Source organism: Babylonia areolata, chromosome 10 (assembly GCF_041734735.1).
Source record: "Babylonia areolata isolate BAREFJ2019XMU chromosome 10, ASM4173473v1, whole genome shotgun sequence".
Classification (NCBI taxonomy): Eukaryota; Metazoa; Mollusca; class Gastropoda; order Neogastropoda; family Buccinidae; genus Babylonia; species Babylonia areolata.
In genome coordinates this window covers 33,397,765-33,405,264 of record NC_134885.1, presented here as the reverse complement: position 1 = coordinate 33,405,264, position 7,500 = coordinate 33,397,765, and the positions used below count along the sequence as shown (strand labels likewise).

At 39.8% G+C, this 7,500-nt stretch overlaps 1 protein-coding gene across 1 annotated transcript in view; it reads left to right on the top strand.

Moving 5' to 3' along the window:
- Positions 1 to 7,300: 7,300 nt before the first annotated feature.
- The window catches only part of LOC143286548 (proton-coupled folate transporter-like), a 13,564-nt gene continuing 13,364 nt past the window's right edge, over positions 7,301 to 7,500 (top strand). Inside the window, exon 1 of the mRNA XM_076594157.1 lies at positions 7,301 to 7,500. This exon is cut by the window's right edge and continues 315 nt beyond it. The gene's annotated coding sequence lies outside the window, so the exon portion shown is untranslated.

Here is a 7,500-nt window from a genome sequence, read left to right as displayed (position 1 = left end):
TGTGTGCGTACGTGTGTGTATCTCTCTGCATGCGTGCGTGCGTGTGTACGTTCGTGTGTGTATGTGTGTGTGTATGTGTGTGTGTGGCGGTGTGCGTATGTATGTGTGTGTGTGCGTGCGTGCGTGCGTGCATGCGTGCGTGCGCAGGTGTGTGTGTGTGTGTGTGTGTGTGTGTGTGTGTGTGTGTGTGTGTGTGTGTGTGTATTCAATCATCACATTTGTGACGCATGTCATTCTAAAAATGCATTCACGCAGAATGCTGCACTCATACAAGACGAATGCTCGACACACTGCAGTCTGTGCAATCCCAAAGTTACCCATCAATAATTATGAACTGCGCTTGTAAATGAGATCGAGAATGAAGCATCTCAAATGGAGTCGCTTTCAGAACCAGAATGTTATAATGAGAAATCCAAAACTGGACATAGCATATTGGAATACAGAAACTGGATTCATAAGGGTGTATTCTATATAGTACGTTTCCTTTGATAAAAATGGAAAAAAAAATCTTACACAAAACGATTTCAGCTTATTAAGATATTGAATGAACGTGAACATCATAACGTTTAATGGATGCATGATGTCAATATAAAAAAGTATACATCTCTCTCTCTCTCATATATATATATATATATATATATATATATATATATATATATATATATATATGTGTGTGTGTGTGTGTGTGTGTGTGTGTGTGTGTGTGTACATATATAATCTATATACAGATCTCTCTCTCTCTCTCTCTCTCTCTCTCCCTATATATATATATATATATATATATATATATATATATATATATATATATATATATATATATATAATATCCATATATATGTACTGCAAACAGGAATGGATAAACCGAATAATTGTATCCATGATATTTTTGAGCCGCTGGTGCAGGTTAAAGAACCCCTGGCAGCAAATGAGTCACCCTCGGCAAAATTCTGAAGAAAAAAAGAAACAGAATTTTATATCTACACACACACACACACACACACACAAAGAGAGAGAGAGAGAGAGAGAGAGAGAGGGGGGGGGGGGGGGGGGGTTGGGGCAGGGGTAGCGAAGCACACTGCCCTGGAAAAGCAGCATGAATTTCACACAGGGATGCATATTGTGACAATGTTATGACAACCTCTCGCAAGTGCATGTCAGAGGCTTGTCAGCACTGAACTCGGGTGATAAAAAAAACAAAACCCGGCAAAACAAAACAAAACAAAACAAAAGACAGAAAAAAACAAAAAAACAACAACCGAACTTGCTTTTATTTTAACTCTCCATACGAACGGCGAAGGAGACGACGTTAACAGCGTTTCACCCCAATTACCATCAGGACCTTCGTGCTTGACTCGCGATAACTGAAGGTCTGTCTGTCCACATCAGTTTCGAAGTCGAGAGTAAAATAAAACAACAAGAAACAACAGTTGTCACTGCGAGGCTCACGAAAGTTTGACTACGTTCTACTGCGCGAAAAACACGTCAATACAGTTGAAATTTTTTTTAAAAAGATAATGAAAATAAGCACACACACACACACACACACACACACACACACACACACACACACACACACACAAGACAAATTCTTTATTATCGAGGATAATAGATAAGCACTGGCGCGCTTTTTTTCATCCAGTCCCCGCCCTGAAACAGGGACTACATTACACAAAACTACATTATATATGTCATTGCAAGAGAGAGAGAGAGAGAGAGAGAAAGAGAGACAGGCAGACAGACAGACAGACAGACAGAGAGTGAGACAGAGACAGAGAGAGACAGAGAAAGAGAGAGAGAGAGAGAGGGAGAGAGAGAGAAACCTGCCTTGCGCATAAAAAAAGGGGCACATGAAATGTAGCGATCAAACCACACGAATTAATATAAGCCAGGCTACCTGTTTCACTGCTGTTGCAACTGTGACTGCTAAGGCTTTCCACTACTGCTGCTACTACTGCTTCTCCTGTTATTGCTACAACAACAACTACTACTACTACTGCTACCGCTGTTGTAAATTGTGGAATTTCTTTCAAGTCCCAGTTGCATCGACACTTTTTATAATGTCAATATCATACGTCCAGTGAATACTTACACAAAGAAAAAAAAGGAATATAAACCCCACTCGAAAATCAAGCAAAATTAACTAAAGGAATATGTAAACGAAAAAGAAAGAAATAAAGAAATAGATAAATAAATAAATAAACAATAAACAGATAGATAAATAGATAGACAGATAGAGAGATAGATAGATAGACAGACATATATATCCATTTATAATGTGACACAAAAGTAGAAGATTTTCACATTCCGCCCAACACTCAGATTTTGAACAAAACAACCGCTTCTTCTTTTTCGAAGCCCCAGTTTCAGTTTCAAAGATAGAGTGGAAACGTGTTTGCATTTGCACTTTTGTGGTTTGTTTGTTTCAGTTTGTTTCAGTAGCTCAAGGAGGCGTCACTGCGTTCGGACAAAACCATATACGCTACACCACATCTGCCAAGCAGATGCCTGACCAACAGCGTAACCCAACGCGCTTAGTCAGGCCTTGAGAAAAAAAAAAGAAGAAAAAAAAGGGTGAATAAATAATAGATAAGCTTACATAAATAAATAAATAAATAAATAAATAAATAAATAAATAAATAAATAATAATTATAATAATTATAATATAGAAAAAGGTAGTAGTGATAATAATAATAATAATAAAAAATTTAAAAAATAAAAAAATAAATATAATAAAATATAAAATAAAATAAAATAGAATAAATAAATAAATAAATAAATAAATCGACGAACACACGCCTGTATGGCTGTGCGCAAATTTGCTGGATGTGGCTCATTCTCATTCATTCTGATTAATTTTATTTCAGTTGTTTTTGTTTTTTTGTGTGTCTTTCATTTGTTGAAATCATGTTTTGATCAATGCATCAACTCGTTTCTTTCTATGTTTTGTTAACTCACTCAGTACGGCCAGTCCTCTCTTCTCCTCTACACAGACCCCTCGGATGTCCAGTGGGTGTCTGAATGACCCAACCTTTAGCTTCCGTCGTCAGAACTGTGGTATTCTTTGTCAACATTCACCTCTTCAGTATAAGAGCGTTCCGCTTGCAATATTTTGATGATGGTAATTGGGATGAAACGCTGTTAACGTCGTCTCTTTCGCCATTCGTATGGAGGGAGTTAATTCATTTTTATTTCGTTTTATTTTTACGGCAATGTTTTCCACAAACCTAGGGTAGACCCTTCCGGTGAGCAAACAAACGTGCCCCTGGACAAAGATTTCCACCCGCGTCTATGTAGGAATTTTCTAATGATAAAATCATTTAATTTATCCGAAACTGTAATAACTGGACATTTAGTTTGTATATATTCTTCTTACGGAAAAGTATACATTGTGTATACTTTCCTAAAGTAGTTTGCGTGCTGTCACCTCCGGCCGTGACCAAACCATCCCTTGGCAATTACAGTTATCACTGAATAAAACAGGAGGAGGATTTTTTGTTTAATGTCCCGTCACACATATCGGTGATTGAAGACATTTTGTTAAAGTATTTATGAATACATCTGAGTATTATCGGTTAGAAGGGGTGGGAGATGTGGATGAATGGAGGGTTGGGGGAAACTGGGCAAATGAGGGTAAAAATGTGGGTGAAATTTGGAAGATAAACAAAACAAAACAAAAAAAAAAAAACAACCTCTAAATACAGTTACAGGAAATTACTTAAAGGACTTCGTAAAAGAGAAGTCGTTAAACTGACAAGCGAAACAACTGATAATGAATGCAAAAAGTCAAAAACATCAACGTTCTCAGTCACTTGTGAAGACACACTTTCGTGTACAAAAGGCTTCATCAAGCTACAGTGAAAAATTATATGCTCAATTGAATAAAACAGGCTTGGCACTGAAAGGGTTAAGGCCTTGACCAAAGTATTGGCTTTCTTTGTAGGTCAGGCAATCACTTGCTCCTTAAAGTTTTGATCAAGCAGATGCGATTCATGTTGCTGATAACTGGAGTGATGGCCTAGAGGTAACGCGTCCGCCTAGGAAGTGAGAGAATCTCAGCGCGGTGGTTCGAACCACGGCTCAGCCGCCGATACTTTCTCCCCCTCCACTAGACCTTGAGTGGTGGTCTGGACGCTAGTCATTCAGATGAGATGATAAAGCGAGGTCCTGTGTACAGCATGCACTTAGCGCACGTAAAAGAACCCACGGTAACAAAAGGGTTGTTCCTGCAAAATTGTGTAGAAAAATCCACTTCGATAGGAAAAACAAATAAAACTGCACGCAGGAAAAAATACAAAAAAAGGGGTGGCGTTGTGGTGTAGCGACTTGCTCTCCCTGGGGAGAGCAGCCCAAATTTCACACAGAGAAATCTGTTGTGATAAAAAGAAATACAAATACAAATGCCAATATGGACCACAGTCCCACACGCTTAAGTTGACACCTCGTTGAAACTGCGAACTCAAAACTGAAACTGTGAAAGCAAAAATTGAAATAGACCGCTGTCGAGTTCCGCGGCCATCTTAGATCTTGCGCATGCGCATCTAACTTTTACTCAAAATTCGAGCAATGTCAAAGGCGATCGACTTTGACAAAAGCAGCAAACATGTGCTGTCAACCGTTTCTTCAGTTGTTAGCCTCCATTGCTACAACCAAACTCTGGTCAATGAAGCGCCATCGTATGCACACACAAAGAGCAAACAATGGGGGGAAAAAAGCCTGCTGTTTCGCACGTTCTTCCTCTCTCGATCGCCTTTGTTGCTTGTAATTTCAGAGAGCCAATCAACTTCGAGAGCATAGATCATGTGACGCGCCTCCACAGGTCATGAAAGCACGGAGAGTTCTCCAGCAATCTATTTGCCACTGAACACACCATCTGTATTGACATACACGCCGTGATAAGGTCTCCAGGGCACACACCGACCGCCGCTAGTAACTACCACCAACACACACGCGGGTCAGTCCGAGTGTGTCAAGCCGGCTTTTCTGTGTGAATGTGTGTCAGGTCAGACTGATAGGTCAAGACAAGACAAGACAAGACAAGACAAATTCTTTATTTCGAGGATAATAGATAAGCACTGGTGTGCTTTTTTACATCCAGTCCCCGCCCTGAATAGGGTCTACACTACACAATATTTAATAAAATGAAAGCATGGTGTTAGTAAAGATACACAACAGAGGGAAAAAAAATGCATAAATCAAAACAAAAACAACAACCACACACACACGCACACACATACACACACGCACGCACGCACGCACACACACACACACACACACACACATGACATACAGGCACTAGCATGGTGTTAGTAAAATGCACAGGTAAAAAAAAAAAAAAAAAAAAAAAAGGAACAAAATCAAAGAAACAAACACACACAACGCACACCGCATTACACATCAGAATGGGGGATATAGGTCGGCTGACAGAGTCGGGTGGGTGATCGGTCAAGCCACAAAATCAATACACGACTCGGTGTCAGTGTCACATTCAGTTCGATTCTGTGTGAGTTTGAAAGAGACAAGTTGCTCAAAGGCTGTGTAATAATAATAATAATAATAATAATAATAATAATATGCAGGCTTAAATAGCGCAGTTCCCCCGTCTCAAATGGGACTCACCGCGCTTTACAATAATATATACAACTTTAAGACTAAGTGACATAAAAATATGTACAAAAAAATAAAAAAAAAGAATAAAATGAAATAGATAAATAGACAGACACACTAGTCTCACATGACATTTACATGACACGCTTCGACCACACCGCATGAAAACTGAAACTGCAACTGATAGTGTGAAGCTGAATTTGCCGGAGATATTGGAGCAATATCCACAATCACCCCCCCCCCCACCCCCTCCTATCCCGCACCCTTCAAGACGGAATGATTAGTCGTGTACACAACCAACAAGGTGTGGACGTTCACTCCGCTAGTCATGCGGAGGAGAGGGGGGGGGGGTGGGGGGTGGAGAAATGTGGATGTAGCTCGGACTTTGCCATTGACGTAACGCTGGAAAGGAGAGAGAGAGGGAGGGGTTAAGGACCGGTGGGGGAGGTCGGGGGGAGGGGGGCGAGGGGGGCTGATAACATCTTCATTGACACAATACTTAAAATGAGGACAAGAAAACTCCTATCCATTGAACGTTGCAGATAACCAACATAACTGAAAAGTTACACAAGTTTAATTGGCTTCGCCGCTACGTGTCAGCGTGTGTCAGGTCAAACTGATAGAGAACAAGCTGCTGGGGTGGTAAGGCCACAAATAGAAACTATAGTGTCAGTTTCAGTACTGGTGTCAGTTTCTGTGTTAGTTTCTATGTCAGTTTCAATAGTGTCAGTTTTCGTATCAGTTACAAATTTCTGTGTCAATTTCAATAATGTCAGTTTCCGTATCAGTTATAAATTTCTGTGTCAGTTTCAATAATGTCAGTTTCCGTATCAGTTTAAATTTCTGTGTCAATTTCAATAATGTCAGTTTCCGTATCAGTTTAAATTTCTGTGTCAGTTTCAATAATGTCAGTTTCCGTATCAGTTTAAATTTCTGTGTCAATTTCAATAATGTCAGTTTTCGTATCAGTTATAAATTTCTGTGTCAATTTCAATAATGTCAGTTTCCGTATCAGTTATAAATTTCTGTGTCAGTTTCAATAATGTCAGTTGTCCGTATCAGTTATAAATTTCTGTGTCAATTTCAATAATGTCAGTTTCCGTATCAGTTATAAATTTCTGTGTCAGTTTCAATAATGTCAGTTTCCGTATCAGTTATAAATTTCTGTGTCAATTTAAGTAATGTCAGTTTCCGTATCAGTTATAGATTTCTGTGTCAGTTTCAATAATGTCAGTTTCCGTATCAATTTCAGTGCAAGGTTGAGAGCAGTCTCAGTGCCAGACTCCTCCTTCCTTCCTTCCATGGAGTGACCACATGTTGATTATTCAGTTTCTATGTCAGTTTCAGTGTCAATGCCAGTTCGAGCTGCAGTGTCAGTGTAAGTTTGAAGGAGTCTAAAGCATGTGCACTGATATAGTCTATACACTGGCTACACCACGTCAGCTCTAACACACCACACACACACACACACACACACACACACACACACACACACCGGCAGACACACACACACAGGCGATCAGCCAGCTAGACAGACAGGCAGACAGAAGCAGAAACAAAGACAGACGGGCAGACAAACAGGGTTGATCCGAACCATTTTCCAATTTATTTTATCAACGCGGCTCAGGCATTGACCGATTCGTTCTTCAACCAGCAAAACACGGGGTTGGCTTTTTTTTTTCTCTCTCTCTTTTTTTCCCCCGACGTTTATAATGCATTGTATTCATCACAAACAAATGAATCAGCCTAGTTAATTCCCCGTATGTGTGATCGCCTAGGCCATAAGCAAGAAGAGATACAGTGCACGACCTAAGATCAAGTTACGCCTACTGGGCTAAGACGCCCTGTCACGCCATTGTTTCAGTCAATCAGTTTCAAATTTTATACCGAATGTT